This window comes from Dipodomys spectabilis, unplaced genomic scaffold, assembly GCF_019054845.1.
Source record: "Dipodomys spectabilis isolate Male_0828 unplaced genomic scaffold, ASM1905484v1 ptg000019l, whole genome shotgun sequence".
Taxonomy (NCBI): Eukaryota; Metazoa; Chordata; class Mammalia; order Rodentia; family Heteromyidae; genus Dipodomys; species Dipodomys spectabilis.
In genome coordinates this window covers 171,083-188,780 of record NW_024870696.1, presented here as the reverse complement: position 1 = coordinate 188,780, position 17,698 = coordinate 171,083, and the positions used below count along the sequence as shown (strand labels likewise).

At 38.7% G+C, this 17,698-nt stretch overlaps 1 protein-coding gene across 1 annotated transcript in view; it reads left to right on the top strand.

Annotated features, from left to right (window-relative positions):
* Window positions 1–1,607: 1,607 nt before the first annotated feature.
* Window positions 1,608–17,698, top strand: part of Ddr2 (discoidin domain receptor tyrosine kinase 2) — a 135,433-nt gene continuing 119,342 nt past the window's right edge. The window contains exon 1 of the mRNA XM_042674321.1: window positions 1,608–1,755. The gene's annotated coding sequence lies outside the window, so the exon portion shown is untranslated. The remainder of the gene's footprint in view (window positions 1,756–17,698) is intronic.

Genomic DNA, 17,698 nt, shown 5'->3' with positions numbered 1-17,698 from the left:
TACTGAGGGGCATCTGTGTTGGTTCCATATCTTAGCTATGGTAAATAATGCTGCCATAGGGGCTGGGAAGGTGGCTCAGTAGTAGAGCGCTTGCCTTGCATGCCTGAGGCCCTGGGTTCAATTCCTCAGCACCACATAAACAAAAAGAAAAAAGCCGGAAGTGATGCTGTGGCTCAAGTGGTAGAACGCTAGCCTTGAGCTGAAGAGCTGGGGAATAGCACCCAGACCCAGAGTTCAGGCCCCATGACCGGAACCAAAAAAAAAAATAATGCTGCAATAAACATAGTTGTGCTGGTAGCTTTAGTATGGTCTTGTTTGTGATCATTTGGGGAGTGGAGAGGGGAAGAGATGTATGGGGAAACAAAAGAGGAGGCAACAATGCTTGATAAAAAATGTACTCATCTTGCCCATGTAATTGTAACCCCTCTGTATGGTATTTTCACAGTAATAATAAAAAAAGAAAAAAAAGAAGGGTTAAGGCTGGTGCCTGGATGGATGGAGAAGATTATTAGTTATCACCTAGAGAGCCTAGCAAGGTGTCTTCCCCTGTCCCTACACACTGCTGTCACATGATCTTTACCTCGGCTGCAGGAAAGAAGAACACAAAGAAGAAAGAGAGAAAAACAAGAAAGAGAAGAGGAGAAGGAAGAGGAAGAAGAGAAAGAAGTGGAAGGCGGGGGAGGAAGAGGAATAGGAAGGAGGAGGAGGAGAAGAAGAAGGAGGAGGAAGAGGAGGAGGAGGAGGAAGAGAAGTGGAGGAGGAGGAGGAGGAGAGGAGGAGGAGGAGGAGAAGAAGGAGGAGGAGGAGAAAAGTGGAGGAGGAGGAGGACAAGGAGAGGAGGAGGAGGAGGAGGAGGAGAGGAAGTGTACAAAATAAATTATAAAGTCCTTGTAAATGCTTATGTTTTCATTTAACAGCTATGAATCCAGGACAAAAACGGACCTTGGTGACAGCAGCCAACTGAGAATTGAGTGGGGAGAAAGAGGAAAAAAAAAAGCTTAAAAAAAACCCTCCTGAAAACCTGGACTCTGGAATCATCTAGATTTTTTTTTTTTTTTTTTGGTAGAGGAGACGGGGAAGGATTGAATCAAGTCTTTCTGAGCAGGGTTCAGCATTGAGCTCTCATGGCCCAAACACTAAAGATTCTCTTTAGGCATGTGATCTCAGCGATCCCGGACCCTTCAACTGGAAGAAACTCCAAACTTGAAGTCGTGCTTAGAGATCCAGCTCAAGTAAGGAAAATGAGGTGGTGGGGAGGAGGGGCGCCCCAGGATGGGGATCAAGTCTTAGATGGCACAGGAGGGCGCTGGGATGTGCGTGGGTGGGGATAAGGCGGAAGGGAGCTACGTGTTTAAGTCTGTTCTATGGTTTTACATATTTTTTGTTCTATGAATGGGTTTTGCTGCAAATTATAGCTTTGCCCATGGTCCCTTGGGTCAAAAGAAATAGTCTCTAAACAGAAAACAGCTCTGATTGGTGACTTGCCTTCTTCCCTCCCCAACCCCCTTCCTAATTGAAACCAAATGTGCAATATATTGGATGCTGGGATCCCTGGCGCTTTCCCAGGAATCCTCAGAATGTGAGGTTCCTCTCAAAGGCATCTTGCATCAGCCTGTGGATGTATGCCTAGCACACCGGCAGAGGGGAACAAGAAGCGTCTCCCAGCTGATTCTTCTTTTGGGGTTGGGGTGGGGGGCGCAGTGGATTATAACTCTTGTTTTCTTCTTTCCCAAACTGTGCACCCCCTGGATGAAAGTAAGTGATGTGGATCTTTTTGTTCCCCCTTTTGTTTCTTTTCCTTTTTCGAAAATGAAAGTTCTGAATGTACTTCTCTCAGAAAGAGTGATCTCAGGAAAAGTTTTTTGAATCAGAAGAGGGGTATTTCAAGCAAGGAAGGGGAAGGAAGGGAGGGGGTGGCAAGACTTGAGAAGTCAGATCTCACATTTCTGGTGGTCTGTTTTTGTGTAATACGGGGCGAAGGGGCGTGTGGCGCGGGGGAGACAACAAATAAAGAGCGCTAATGACCCAAGAAGGCCGAAGTAAAGTAGCTGGAGACAGAAGCTGCTGCAAGACACAGCAGCTTTAGCAATGTTAGAGCAGTTGGAAATGTTGGCAGACCAGACAGGCCGATTGCAGAGTCAGGCTTAGGGTGGAGGGCAGCAAAGCTTGGAGCTGAGTGTTGGGGCATTTAGTGGTGGTGTTTCAGGGTCCTGGGTTTTGGAGATCAGATACCCAGTGCATTTTGTGTTTGGGGGCAGTTACTGATATAATTGTGACAGGGACAGTTTTAACTAGGGGTGGCTTCACTGCGAGGTTTGGGCGGCTGGGAAAGGAGGCCGGCTGTGTGGAGGATTTTCACTTAGTGAACACGAAATACAACTTCTTAGACTTCTGGCTTTGCTGCCGTGGGATGCCTTTTCCTTTGTTACTCAGTGATTTGTGACTGATTTCCGTTGAGACCTTTGAGTCCAGGTCGAGGTTCTAGATCTAGTTTGATCCAAGAGGAAAGAAAGTTTTCCTGTGACCCCCCCAAACTCTCAGGCCAGCCATTTGAGGAGAGAGTTCATGTTTCTCAAGTCAGTCCCGGGCCTCAGCACCATTTCGCTGTTTTCGTTAGGCATCTTTTCCTTGGAGCAGCAGAGTCCTGAAAAGGAACTCATTTGATCCTCTCTCTTTTAATAGCTGCCAACACTGAGAGGAAGGAGGACTGACGTATTCATGGGCTCAGAGAACATTGAAAATGGAGTTAAAAATGATCAAGATTCTTGCTACATGGAATCAGGGCTCTTTCCATTCCATCCGTCTCCTTTCATTTTCCCTTACATGTTTTTATCCTAAATCGAGACAATAGAGGCAGTTGTGCTCATAAATTGCCACAGGGATATTAGTTATCATCAACAGGAAGGATGGCAAAGGTGGTTCATCAGTTAGTGGTGTCTGTGGATGGTTGTATGAGGTTGTCTGTATGTGTTTATGGGGGATCAAAGACGTTTGCATTCTTTCTAGGCCTTAGGCTCCCCGCTTCAAGATTTGCATGTATTACTTGACTGAATCCTTGCAAGTTCTGTAAGGCATTATCTCTAACTAAAGGGGAAGGAGATTAAGGTTTAGAGATGCGAACTGAGTTGCTTAAGAGTATGATATTTGTTTTGTCTTGCTCTCAATTGTGTGCTCTGAATTACTGAATTGTCTCCTCCAACAATACTCTCCCCACTCCCTCTGCACATGTACTGCTTACCTTTAGAGTCAGACTTGATATTTCACTCAGTGACCAGGAGGTAAGGATCTCAGGTTAAGGAAACAGTGTGGATCGCCTCTCTGAGGCCATTAATGCCCTTAGATGAGCTTTTATTTAGATCTTGGATGGGATGTGGGTTAATTTCTACCTATTTAATATATACTTATGTTTGTTTTGCAAAGAGCATGAGATTTAGAGTCTAAAGATCTAGGTTAAATTCTGACTTCATCTTCTACTACTTTCTGCATTTTGCTTTTTATGTTCATTACATGAACAAGAATAGGAATAGCTGGGGTTGAAGTTGTAACTCAATGGGAGAGCACTTGAGTGGCATGTGCAGGCCCTGGGTTTGATCCTCAGCAGTGAGAGACAGAGATGTGGGATGGGGGAACCGGGAGAACACTAGATAGAAATGCATTCTGAAGTCTATGAAAGATCTTAACCATGTCAACCTTAGGATTATGATGACTGAATACCACAACCCAATGTAAGGCATCCTCTAACAGGGTGGATCTGGTAGTTGGCCCTGACCCATGGGAGGGCAGGTGGATTTGGCTGTGTGTGAAACTCCATCATCTCCTTGAATGGAAGCAATTCTCCTAGTAGGGAATATCTCTAGGTTTTCTCTCTGAAAATTGCCTTTGGTTGGCCTGGTTTATCTTGATTCCTCACCCAAAGTAGAAGATGAAAGACACCAGGTCTCTTTAAGCATTGCCTGCATCTGAACTGTCTCCAAACAGGAGCGGTTTAGTCAGGAACAGCCTCCCTACTTTCTCCTCAAAGGAGATTGGCATTTGAGGAGCTTCATATACAGCTGAGGACTTAGGTCTTGACCCAGGAATATCTTGTCATTGTCAGGCACATCTTCCCCATCCTCTGCTTCACGTTTCCATTCTGAGCCTCTGGTCAGAGGGTTACAGCTGCTCCTGGGTGTGTGTGGAAGGCCAGGCTTCAGAAGAGGCTCCACCTCTGTTCTCAGTTAAGATCAATTTCCTTTGTAAACCTCAAAAGTTGGAGGTTTTTGCTTGGAAATTTTAACAATCTTCATATCTTATCTAAGAGCAGAATGGAAGTATCATCCAGAGGAACTTCATCGTTACCCATTTTCCCCAACCTCCCTGTGAACTCTCTTCTTCCAAGACTGGAGTAAGTGATTCTGTATCACATATAACAAATTGAGTTCAAATCTTTCCATTTGATTGCATTTTAATAGACACTAATAAAATTAGAGCAGCCTTCCCATCTACTAGTGCCAGAGCACTGTAAATGAATATTAATGTTCAGATATCTGTTCTCATATTCGCTTACTAGGTGCACTTTACGTTAGCTACACCTCAGACCCAAATACAGGTCCCACAGGCATCCAGAAAGCAAACAGCCATTTAAAAACATGCCTCTGTGACATGCTAATGTCTTGTGCCAGCTCCCATAAATGGTGACCTGTCTGCAGTGCAGACACACTGGATTCTTTATACCTCTATCCCTGTTTGAAACTGCGCAATATATGAATCAACCAACTCTTTCCCTACAATAACTACTCAGTCCAGAAATGTATCCAATATCCCCAGGCATTCCAGGGCTTCTTTCACCAGGAAATTTGGAACCCCAAATAGACCTTAAGGATTTCTGTAGCCATTAAAATATGTCAGGGTAGGGAATGAGAGTTGGTGCTTAAAAGTGCCACTAGGCAATTATAACGTGAACTAGGGATAAGTAACTCTACTGATAAATCTTCACGTGTTGCTTTGGGCATTTAATTATATTTTGTTTGATATTATTCTATTCAGTATGCACTTACTGCTATCTGACTGATATAAGACAGTGTGCACAATAGTTTTTGAATAACATAGTTTAACAAAGAAACTAAGATGTCTAGATACCTTTCCAGGAATATTCACTGTAACACCAACCATCTAATTAGAATTTTGTATTTCTGATTGAACAGAGCTCTGATAGTGCCATGTCTCTAGTCTGCCATCTTGAATTTTCTTTTTTTTTTTATTGTGAAAATACTGTACAGAGGGGTTACAATTACGTGGGTAAGATAATGAATAGATTTCTTATCAAGCATTGTAGCCTCCTCCTTTGTTTCCCCTTCCCATCCCTTCCCCTCCTCTCCCTGCCCAATCCTCCTCCCCCTCCCCCCACCAAAGTTGTAAAGTTTGTTTTTGACATAACAACTTGTATGTCTCATTGTTGCAATGGAGCAGCCATCTAATGATCACCCTGATGAGTTCTCTAAGCTTTTTCTGTCTCACATATTTGCATTATTCATATATGATTTGGATGACCATAACTATCTTATTTTTATTTCCTTTCTAATTTTGCGCTTTCTTCTTTGTTTAACATCTAATTGTTTAATATTATCGAATATCTACAATTCAGAATCCTACCATTGGGAAAATGAGATATTTATTAACTAGCATCTAATTTTGGCCTGTAAACACTGAGTAAAGTCAGCTTTAATATAATCAAGGAGGCTTGGTAGAACAGTGCAGAAAGCTTATTATCAACGGGAAGCTCCTGGGTTTAGTCTGGCTTCTCTTGGAGGCTGGGCATCGTCTGTAATAGACTAACACACTCAGTTGTCTTGTGGCTTGTACTTTGTGCCTGTAGAGACCCCAAATAAATCCTTAAGGAACTCTTTGAATCTCCTTCTCAGCAAATGATCATTGAGTGGTCTTTCTGTCTGCTGTGCAATGGTCTATGGTTTAGTGATCAACAAGAGCAGTGAAGTCATAGACATTTATGATCAGGTTTTTGGAAACAATATGAATTTGGATAGAACTTGACGTGAAAAGTTGTTTCTTGGGTTGAGTTAATACTGCTTTCCTTTTTAACTTTTGCTGAACTATAACTAAAAAAAATTAAAAAAACAGTTCTTCGATGGTGATTATCAGTAGAGCCAGGTGCTGTTAAAAAAAGACCCAAGTTTTTGTTATTCCTAATTTCCTTCTTAAAAATAATACTTTATATTTTAGAGCAGCTTTAGCTTTATAGAAAAAACTGAGAATAGAATAGAATACAGAGTTCTCATATATTTGCTGTATCCTTTACACACAGATCCTCTTAATAACATCTTGCATTGTGTTGTATTTTATTTTTACCAATTACTCAGCATATACTTATTAAATATCTATCTTATATTTCCTGTTATTTGTTTTGGAGGTAGATAAGTATAAATAATATTTATTTTTCTCAAGTTAGTTACAATTTTATATATCTATAGTTTAAAGTCTCTCATTTATTAAAAAAGTTACTGTACATTGAGTCCATGGTTAGCTCAATGCCAGGGCACAATATATCTGGAAATAGTGAGCTGTTATTAAATACCTGCTGAATATATGAAAAATGGAAATAAGAGATCTAGAAATGAATAACAATCTTTGTCCTTAGGAACTTGGAGTAGCAGGTGACAGGAGAAAATTTCAAAAGTAAATAAAATATTATTTTATTCATGAAGGCAACGTCATCAGTGTAGCCAAATAGTTACTCAGCCATTACCAACAATCCCGTCTTCTTTAGGGGTACTGTTTTCTCATCACCATTATCTTTATTGTCAAGTTCTTCATCATTTTCCTGAGTATGCTCATCATTCTAAATTCCCACATTCCACAAGTGTTACACCTAAATGCCATTCAGTGTTTGTATTCCCAGAGGCCTATAAAATTGAGAGACTGTGGAAGGCTATTGGAACTTGTCCTTTAGGATATATGTGACCCCTAGTGATTTAGGAGAACAAATTGATCTGAAAAAGACAGTGGAAGTTAAACTCACTCAAGAATGGATAGCTCTTTCCCAGCCAGATGGAGTTCTAATTTTAGAATATATGTATTATGGATTGTGTGTGTGTGTGCGCGCGTGTGTGTGTGTGTGTGCACACACATGACAGTATTGGGCTTAAACTCAAGGCTGGAGCTCTACAATTTGAACTAGAGTTCATTTCTAGCTTTTTGCTGGTTAATTAGAGATAAGAATTGTACAGATTTTCCTGCTTGGGCTAAATACAAACTGCAATCCTCTGTTCTTAAACTTTTGAGTAGCTAGGATTATAGGTGTGAGCCATTGGTGCTCACACATTGAGATAATGTCATAATACTATTAAAGGAAATTAAAAATATCTCTGAATCCCAGTCAAAATCCTAGCAAGTTGTGGATATTGACAAACTGATTCTTAAGTTTGTATGGAGTTCCAGGTATGGTGGTCCACATTTTAATGCCAGTGCTTAGGAGGCAGAAGCAGAATGGTCAATTCAAGGCCAGCCTGGAATATATATTAAGACAGTGTTTTGATAAAATAAAATTTAAAAAGTTTATATGGAAAGAGAAAAGGTGCATATATACATATTATTATTTATAATAATATATAATATGTATATACATATCATTATATATACATATTATTATATATTATTATATTATGTTATTATATAACATATTATTATATGTTATTGTTATATTATATATACATATTATAAATACACAGGAGAGGAATTGCTGGGTCAAAGGGTAGTTCTGTGTTATAAATATGCATAAAATATATTATATATGTATATATTATTCTTTATAATATATATATACATATTATATACTATATGTGTATATATAGTATATGTACTATATAATATATTATTATATAACATATAATATATATTATTATTTAAAATATATACATATTATTTCTAAGCTAGGGTCTTGCTTCTTACCTAGGTGTGTGTGTGTGTGTATTATATGAAAGAAATACATTCATGAAAGAATTGATAAGCTGGTGTCGCATTCAAATTAAAAACTTCTCGGCAAAAGACAATGTTAAGAGAATAAGAATACAGGCCACACCTTAGGAGGAAACATTTGCAAAAGGCATACCTGAATGAAAGGCTTTTATCTAAAACACATAAAAAACTCTTAAGGCTTAACAATAAGGAATGGTTTAAAAATGGACAAAACACTTGAACATACACTTCACCAAACAAGGTAGGTAGATAAAGGTCAAATAAGCACATGAAAAGATGATCAACATTAGATATCATTGAGGAATTGCCAGTTAAAAGAACATGGAATACCATTATACTCCTATTAGAAAGGTCCAAATCCCCAACACAAAATGGAGGGAGAGTGCAGTAGAAACTCTCATTCATTAGTCATTGCAGTGGGAATGTAAAATGGCACAAGCAGTTTAGAAGATTGTTTAGTTCTTGACAAAGCTGAACACTTAACATACCAACTAGTAATTCCTTAATAATTGTCCAAATACATTGAAACAGTATGTCTCCATTAAAAATATACATGTGGGATTTTTATCTTAGTTTTATTCATAATTCTCCTTCCTTGAAGGCAGCCATGGACAGCCTTTGTGGGAGCATGGTTATACACTGATGTATAGCCACATCATGCAACTTTATTCAGGGCTAAAACTCAGTAATGGAAATAGTAATTTCTCATTCACATTTTTCAGTCTTTTTTCTTTAAAATATTATCTGTAAGTAGTTGTACAAAGGAGCTGCCATTTATCGAAGTGTCTATGAGTACAATGTGTCTTGACCAATGCCACCCCTTTCCCTATGCACTTCTTCCCTCATCTTAATTTTGTAAGATATGCATTGGATTCTTGACTGCATTTCCCTCCTGTTCTCCTCTTTATTAGCTTACTGATTTCCCTTTCAAGATCCTGCTTCCTGGTGTTTTATTTTGTTGAACTTTGAGTTTTTCTTTCTTTACCACTATTTAGAGTTCTCCCTATAATCTACTATATTTCAGTTAATGCATTTGTATACCTTTGCATACCACTCAGTATATTTACATAGAACTTTATAAGCTAAATCTAGCTTTATACATATAAGGGAAAAGGTGCATCCTTTATCTCTCTAGGCCTGACTTACTTTACTTAATTTTTTCCAGGTCTTTCAATTTCTTTACAAATGATATAATATTATTTTTTTCTAATGAATGAGTAAAATTTCATTGTGTACATATACCACATTTTCTTGATCTATTCATCAACAGAAGGGTCCATACTTGGTTATGGTAAATAGTGCTCTAGTAAACATGATTGTTCTGGAGGCTTTAATGTACACTGGTTTGCAATCTTTTGAGTAAAAACAGTCCACAGAATGGGAGAAGATTTTTGCCAGCTACACATCAGACAATGGGCTAATATCTAGTATATACAGAGAACTTAGAAAATTAAATCCTCAAAAAACCCAATTAAGAAATGGGCTAATGCGCTAAAGAGAATCTTCTCAGAAGTAAAAATGGCCAATGACACATGAAGAAATGTTCAACATCTCTCTTCATAAAGGAAATGCAAATAAAAACAACATTGAGATTCTACCTCACCCCAGATAAAATGGCCATTATTAAGAAAACAAATGATAACAAATGTTGGTGAGGATGTGGCCAAAGATGAATCCTAATATACTGTTGGTGGGAATATAAAGTTATTCAACCCCTCTGGAAAGCAATGCGGAGGTTCCTTAAAAAATTAAACACAGAACTACCCTTTGACCCAGCAATTCCTCTCCTGTGTATTTATTCCAAAACATTGCCATTCATAATTTTATTGACAATAAATAATTTACCTCTAATAAAAAATACAGTTAATAATATAATGGATTAATATCAAACACTCAAATGAGCTATTTTTTTTTTTTTTGTCAGTCATGGGGCTTGAACTCTGGGCCTGGGCGTTGTCCCTCAGCTCTTCAGCTCAAGGCGAGCGCTCTACCACTTGAGCTACAGCACCACTTCCGGTTTTCTGATGGTTTATTGGAGATAGGAGTCTCACAGTCTCTCCTGCCCGGGCTGGCTTTGAACCGCGATCCTCAGATCTCAGCCTCCTGAGTAGCTAGGATTACAGGCATGAGCCACCAGCGCCGGGCTGCTGCTAAGGCATGAAAAGATATAAAGAAAACCAATGCATATTATTAAGTGCAGAAAGCTAGTCTTTAAAGGCTATGTACTATATGATTCCAACTATAGTACACTCTAGAAAAGACAGTAGAAGTATTCATGGTGGGGAGGGGCTGAGGGCAGGAGGGACAAAGAGGCAGAGCACAGTATTTTTATTGTTGTGAGCTGTTTTGAATGATACTGTGATAGTAGGTAGTGGATAGTGGACATGTTTGTCAGCAAGGATGAGTGAACTCTGCTGCAAGCTGGATATGATGTGTCATTGTCATTTCACTGATACACTGAATAGTGTTGATAACAGGGGAGTTGTACTGTGTATACACAGGTAACTCAAGCTTTTTGCTTAGTTTCTCTGTGAGCCTAAAACTACTCTAGTACTATACAGTTTAAAAAGTTCTCCCCTTAGCTCCTAAATCCTGACACTCTGATTAGTTCTGTTTACTTCTTTCTTATTTAAAGGCGGATATTATTATATGGTAATCCTCATGGGTGTTTATATTTCAAAGTGCTGATTTTGTTCTTCTGATAAATATTATCATTGTATCCTAAATTTGAATTCTAAAACTTGATTGAATAAATGACCTGAGGTGCAAACATAATTATTGAGAAAGATGATTTCAGCAGGTACATAGAAGATGCTTGGGGATTTCAGCAGACATTTGTTTGGACAAAAGCTTGTGTCATATAATTGAAATTATAATAATCACAGGAAAATAGGCATCTTAGTGGCTTTATGATAGCAATATGTAGATATTCTCTCTTAAAACCATCTTATGGTTGAGAGTTAATGTCAGGAGATTCTGATTCTAGTTTTGCCATCTACTGGCAGTGTAACTTGGTACAACTATTTTTCCTTTTGCAAAGGACATCATACAACTTCTACAGACTCCTGTTCAATGATGCTCATCACTGTCTAAGTCCCCACACCCAGACTCACAGTCACACACAGTCTTCTGTCATTATGGTGTCCATTCTAGAGGTCAGCCAACCCAATACTTTCTGAACAGCCTCCTTTCCCTTTTCATTTAGCTAAATACCCCCCTTTTAAGGGCCATATTAAAAGAGTATTTTAAGTTTAACTTTGATATGGCTCAAGTAGCAGAGCACCAGTGATGAGTAAAAAAAACTGAGCAAGAGTATAAAGCCCTCAGTTAGAGGGCTTAGTGCTGATGCACATGCACACATATGAATGCACGTGTGCACACACATACAAACACAAATAAGCATAAAACACATACTGCTTACAGCTTCTGGTGCAGTTAAGAAGTGAAAGCAACTTTATAAAGAAAATCAAGCAATTAAAATAAGTGAAGTTTAAGTTTATTTTATATGACATGATGTGGATTTGTTAAAATTAATCACTAGTATATAGAAGTTAAAGATAGAGTAGGATCATGTATTTTGGGGGTCTGGTCTATGTTTAATGTGGGTCTGCTCTTAAAGTGTATTAATCCATACCTAAATAATTTTTAATACATACCTAGAGAATTTATGTAAATGTAAGCATGTCAAGCAATTTATTTTTAATAGCTTCAAGGCTCATAAGTCAGGAAAACCAAATTCCAACCAGAACTCTGGAGTAGGCAATTGTCAGTGCCACTTGTAATGAGGTATCATTTGATAATTTACTAAATTATCTGTTCACTTGAAGATAAGGTTTGCTTTGTGATGATGCTGCAGTTGGCATTGAATGAGTATCTAATGCAAGTCCTAATAGAATTGTGGACAACCCATCTGCTTTGTATGTTTATGCCTTGGCGTTCTGCTTATAAACTAGTACTTGCTGGTATGTAAAAAGTCAGATTCCAGCTCACATCTGCTCACAGCACGGAAACAGCATTGACTGGATGGCCGAATAGATCAAACTGCTCCATTCCATGAGATGACTCAGTTTTCCCACCACTTCTATTTCTAGAGAGCTTCTTGTCTTGATCTGGCTTTCATTTGGCATCTGTAAATTGTAAACACCAACGAAAAGGTTGGCATTGAGACCATATGATGGTATTTGGTTATCACTTGTACTAATGTGCCAAATTATAGAATTGAAGATACAAAATGAAAAAAAAATGGGCTGGTATGTAGCTTAGTGGCAAAGCACTTGCCTACCAAGTGCAATGTCTTGGGTTCAATCCCCAGTACCAAAAAAAAAGACAAAAAAATATAGTTAAAAACTTAAAAAAAGTCTAGAAATCTTGTGGGTTGTGAGAATACATTCATACTTCAACATGCAGTATTACAGCTAAATTAGGCTCTTCACTTTCCATCAAACACTTTCTGAGCTATCTTCTTTCCCTCAAATTTTATTATTAATTAAAAATCACAATGACTTTTTCCATGATTACATTATTATTATTATTATAATTGGTGTGCGCCAGTCTTAGGGCTTGAATGCAGGGCATTGGCACTGTCCCTGACATTTTTGCTCAAGGGGAGTGCTCTACCACTTGAGCCACAGCTCCACTTCTAGTTTTCTGGTGGTTAATTGAAAATAAGAATCTCAAGGACTTTCATGCCCTCTCTTGGCTTGAACTTTGATCTTCAGATCTCAGCTTCTTTAGTAATTAGCATTATAGGCATGAGCCATCAGTATATGATCTGATGTATTAAAAATTATTTTGTAATTATCTGTAAGTAGTTGTACAAAGCAACTTTAATGCAGTGTGTCAGTTTATAAGTACAATGCATCTTGATCAGTGTCACTGTTCTATCATTCTCCCTCGTGTCTCCCATCCCCATCCATCCCCCCAATTTACCTGGTTCCATTCTCACATATATGCATTGAATATTAAGACTACATTTGCCCTCTCTCCATTTTTCTGCCCTCCTACCTCGTTGAACCTACTCCAACATGTTTTAGCTTCCTGTCACTCATCTTGTTAAACTGTAAGTTCCAAGGAGATACAACACTGAAACCTTCCTCTGTGTGTACCATACTTTAGTTAAAATGTTTGTTTGTATATCTATATCTATATATATATAGATATTATACTATCCTGTATATATTTACATATATATTTGTAATTTAGAACTAACTTCCAATGACTTCTAATAGGTGTTTATTACTCACCAAGATTAAGTTAAGCTCTTTGCATATGAAATCTCATTGCATCCTTAAAGTAATTGCATAATTCCTACTTGACTACACGAATCTAAGAAAAGGTCAACGGTATGACATGCCAGAGGCAGGATGAGACCTTGAAACTGTTTCTTTCTCATTGCAACATATGAATTCTTCTCCATTGCTCAATCACTCTCCATGTGCATACATGACAATTGTAAATTTCTCTTTTATGTTAAAGAAGGCACACTGTTCATCCCCTTCCATGTTGGTCTCCTCTACTGGGCCAGTGGCTCTCAAGGTTTAATGTGTTTCAAAATCAACTGCAATGCTTTCTTTTAAAGTTAATGCAGATCTGAGGTGCTACTCCAGACTTACTGGAAAAGAAATGTGTTGTGCCATGTTCAGGCGAGTTGTATTTGTTTTAGCAACCTCCCTTGGGCTATGGTGTGGCAGGTCTCCCTCTGACCACATTTTGAGTAAAAGTTCATTCCACGGTGGGTACCTTAATTGTTTTATTAACCATCCTTGTATCTGAAGAACTTGCTCACTAAATCTTTGCAGAATAATTAAAGAAATGAAAGGAAAGATCAATTGTCAGGACAGAATGTGCTCTTGAGAAGGATTGTCTTATGTCCAGAATCTTGGAAAGTTTATTATCACTGAATATGCATGCGCTAGAATTTCCCTTCTAGAGGCCAGGTGTGCTGGAAGCCTAGGAGAAGATGGCAGAAAGCACAAAAGAAAGAGTGAAATCTTTTGGACTTCCAGGGTGGGACAGAGTAAGTCTCCACTCATTTTCTAAAACTACAGCCAATGAAACAAAGGAAGTTTAAATGCCTGAGCCAGTTCCCCCTCCCCTCCAAAAAAAAGGTTCCCTAGGTCTTGACTTGAAGTTTTGTTAGCTCAAAGTTTTCAGCTTAACTTAAAGTTCTGTGGTTCATATGAATTCTTCTTTATAAAATTTATTTTTACTTAGCAGGAGTCTTTCTTTGGTATTTACCAAGTGCTTTCACACCTAGTACATAATATAACCATGCACTTAGTACTTACAGTCTTTTCCAAGAAATAGTAAAAGAGTAATACATAAAAGGTAGGGCTAATTATTCAGTGTCTTCAAGTGCAGGAGTGTATGGAAGTGTTTACAAGGTTTGGAGGCAGATGCTGGAAAGTAAGAATCAGTGGACATTAGAAAGGCAGGAAGTAGAGAGTGATAGAGCAGAGGATCAGCACTCAGAAGGCTGTGTCTGATCTGGTGACAGTAGAAGATAGTCTTAGGGTGGTGAAAACCAGTCCTGGGAAGTAAGGATTGCACAACATCTCATTGTACAAATGCATTTGTTGCTATCAATGAGAGCTTTGTACGTTGTAGAGTCTTGAACATTTCTTTAAAAGCAAATGTAGGGTTGTTGGGAGAAAATTCAGGCGACCACAGCTTATTGGGGAAATTGCAGGGAAGAAGGAGTCAAGTGAGGGAAAGAGACATGTTATAGGCTCCTTTCAGAAGTCCAGAGGTGACCAGAGATCTAGAGGTTTTAGATAAGGGTGGTGAAGTTCTCAAAGAAAAACCCACACTGAATGTAGAAGGAGTGATAAGACAGTGTCCCTGCCAAAGGTGAAGAGAGCAATGGGACTTGCATGTTGGCTTATGGGCAGCATATGAGATGTTAAGACTTATTTTTCCAGTAGTACCCCTGGTTGGAGGTCAAGGCCTTAAGGTTATGATCAGGATACCAAGTCAAAAAATCTCTTGTGGCTGTCTTATCCTGTGTTACTGGCAGAGCAAATGGATGAGAATCTGGGCAGGAAAGTGAGGCTCTTATCTCTAGTTAGCCAGCAAAAGGCAGAAGTGGAGCTGTGGTTTAAGTGGTAGAGCTCCAGCCTTGAGCAAGAGAAGCTAAGGGAGAGCACCTAGACTCTGAGTTCAAGCCCCCAAACCAACACTTAATCAATTAACTAATTAATTAGTTAAAGAAGTGCCTTCAAGAAAGAAAGGTACACCATATATTCATGGAATTTAGGAACTAGAGAGTTTGTCTTAAAAGTATCGCTTGCTAGGGGCACCAGTGGCTCATGCCTGCAATCCTGACTACTCAGAGGCTGAGATTTGAGGACTGTGCGTTGGTTTCAGTCCAAGCAGGTAAGTCATTTCAACTCTTGTCTCCAATTAACCACCAAAAAGCTGAAAATAGAGTTGTAGCTCAAGTAGTAGAGTGCTAGCCTTGAGAGAAAATGATCAGGGACAGCTCCCAGGATGTTAGTTCAAGCCCCAGGACCAACACCAACACCAACATCAACACCAATATTGAAACAAGAAACAATCAAACAAAAAAACAACACCACACACAACCCCCCCCAAAACACCAAACAAACCATGTCTTTGCACTAGAGATTAGTAGGATAATGGGACAAAACCAAAAGGATGGGGTTCTGATCTGGAATCTACTATTAAGTGGTGATCCAGGCAAATCATAGAGCTCATCTTGATCTGAGTTTCCATATGGGTTTTGCTAGGTGAATTCTCATGGTCTTTTCAACTCCCCAAGTCTGAGATCATGTGTATATTCAGAAAAGGAAAATAAGCTGTGATTTTTTTTTTACTCTATAATTACCAGTGGTTGAAAACAGAGGAGAGGGTAGGACACCGACAAGAAGATGAATAAGATGTGGTTTGAACCCCTGAGCTAATTATATGGCTGGGCACAGTTACAATGCTGGACTGATGTAGCAGAGATAAGCGAAGTTTGTAGCTTGTTCTCAGGCTTCTTGGAGCCCACCCTGGACATGTGGCACATGAAGGATGATTCCAACTGCTCAGGGTCACTTTACCTAGTCTCAGTTTTACTACTTAGAAGTTAGCTCTCTGAGTTTGGGGCTTATTTTCATCAGTGAAATAAGAACGTTGGATTAGATCAGAGGTTCCTGATGTTTTCTACAGAGGAACTATTGTTTTTCATAAATCATTCTACACTGAAAGATTCCTCTAAACCATGGTGGATTTTCTCAGGTTCCCTGGTTGTACAAATGCAAACCACTCTGGTCTATGTTATTTCAGAGCCTAGAAAGGTGACACAGAAAAGTAGGGATCATTGTACCCATTTTCCTAGCCTGATGAGATAGAAAGGAGGAAAGTGTACTTGTGACTCTCATTTTGAGTTAGACAGGTGACAAACACTTCAGGAAATTTCTTTTTGGTTGAAAAAAAACCTCAGCCATCTTTACTTGTCCTAGTGTTCTTTTTCTCCAGAGTACTCTAGAACTCATTTGTATTCCTAAAACAGATAAGAGGGAGTTAACAACTACTAAGTGTTGAGCACATAGTATGTGGTAGGAAGATTTTATACATGATTAGAATTATTCTTCTTAACAACCTTATTATTATCTCCACTGTATTAGTTAGCAGCAGCTCAGTAGCTTCTGGAGATTGTAGAGCTTGTCCACCTCAGAACAAAGAAGAAAACCCAGATGGCTTATATAATGTTTAACATTTGAGTCTTTCAGTGTTATTAGACTTGCTAAGCTATATAAGGTAGGGCTGCTTTAGCTTCTATGTTAGGGAAGTTGTGAACCAACAGGCTTAAATCAGCCTTGTGACACCTTAGTCCTATTGGGAGATAGCATTCAGAAATATCATGTGAGATCCTTGGGCCCCCATTCTTCCCTCAGGATGAGATGACATTAAGGACAGTGTGTTTCAAAAGAGGATGGTATTTGTAAACAGACCCATGCATATAGGCTCAGGTATGGTTCATGCTTGGATTAATAAGGTAAGCCTGACTATCAAAGGACAGGAATAGAGCAAATGCATGTCTGTTCTTTCAAAGGTTGAAGACTTTACTTGCACACCCCACTGGGAACCTAGAAACCAGATGAAAGCTGTTGGAAGATACCAAGCATCTGTTTTTGCTTCATGTAGCCATTCTATTTCCATTAAAAAATTGGCAGGAAATTCCAGGAGACTCTTATCTCCAATTAATCACCAGAAAACTGGAAGTGGTGCTGTGTCTCAAAGTGGTAGAGCACTAACCCTGAGTGAAAGAGCTCAGGGACAGTGCACAGGCCCTGAGTTTAAGCCCCATAACTGACAAAAGAAAAAAGAAAAAAAAGAAATTGGCAAAGTAGCCATTCAGAAGCCCATCGGAATACTGTGGCTCTATGTTGTTAGCTATACATATTTCTAGCCCTTCAGTGGGATAGGATAAATCAGTGGAATGAAGGACGCCACTTAGGAGGCTGGAATGGATCTACCCCCAACAGGTGTAACAGAAGAACCAAGGTGAAATGCATAGTATACTGACATTTAACCTTTTCAAGTTAAAAAAATCCAGATATCCATATCATATATAGTTATAGATATCTAGAAAATATGTATATCTATAGATATATATCTATCTCTATATAGAGCTATTTATATCTATCTATATCTATGATATATATCTTCTAGATATATATTATACATAGTGATAGATAGATAGATAGATAGATAGATATAT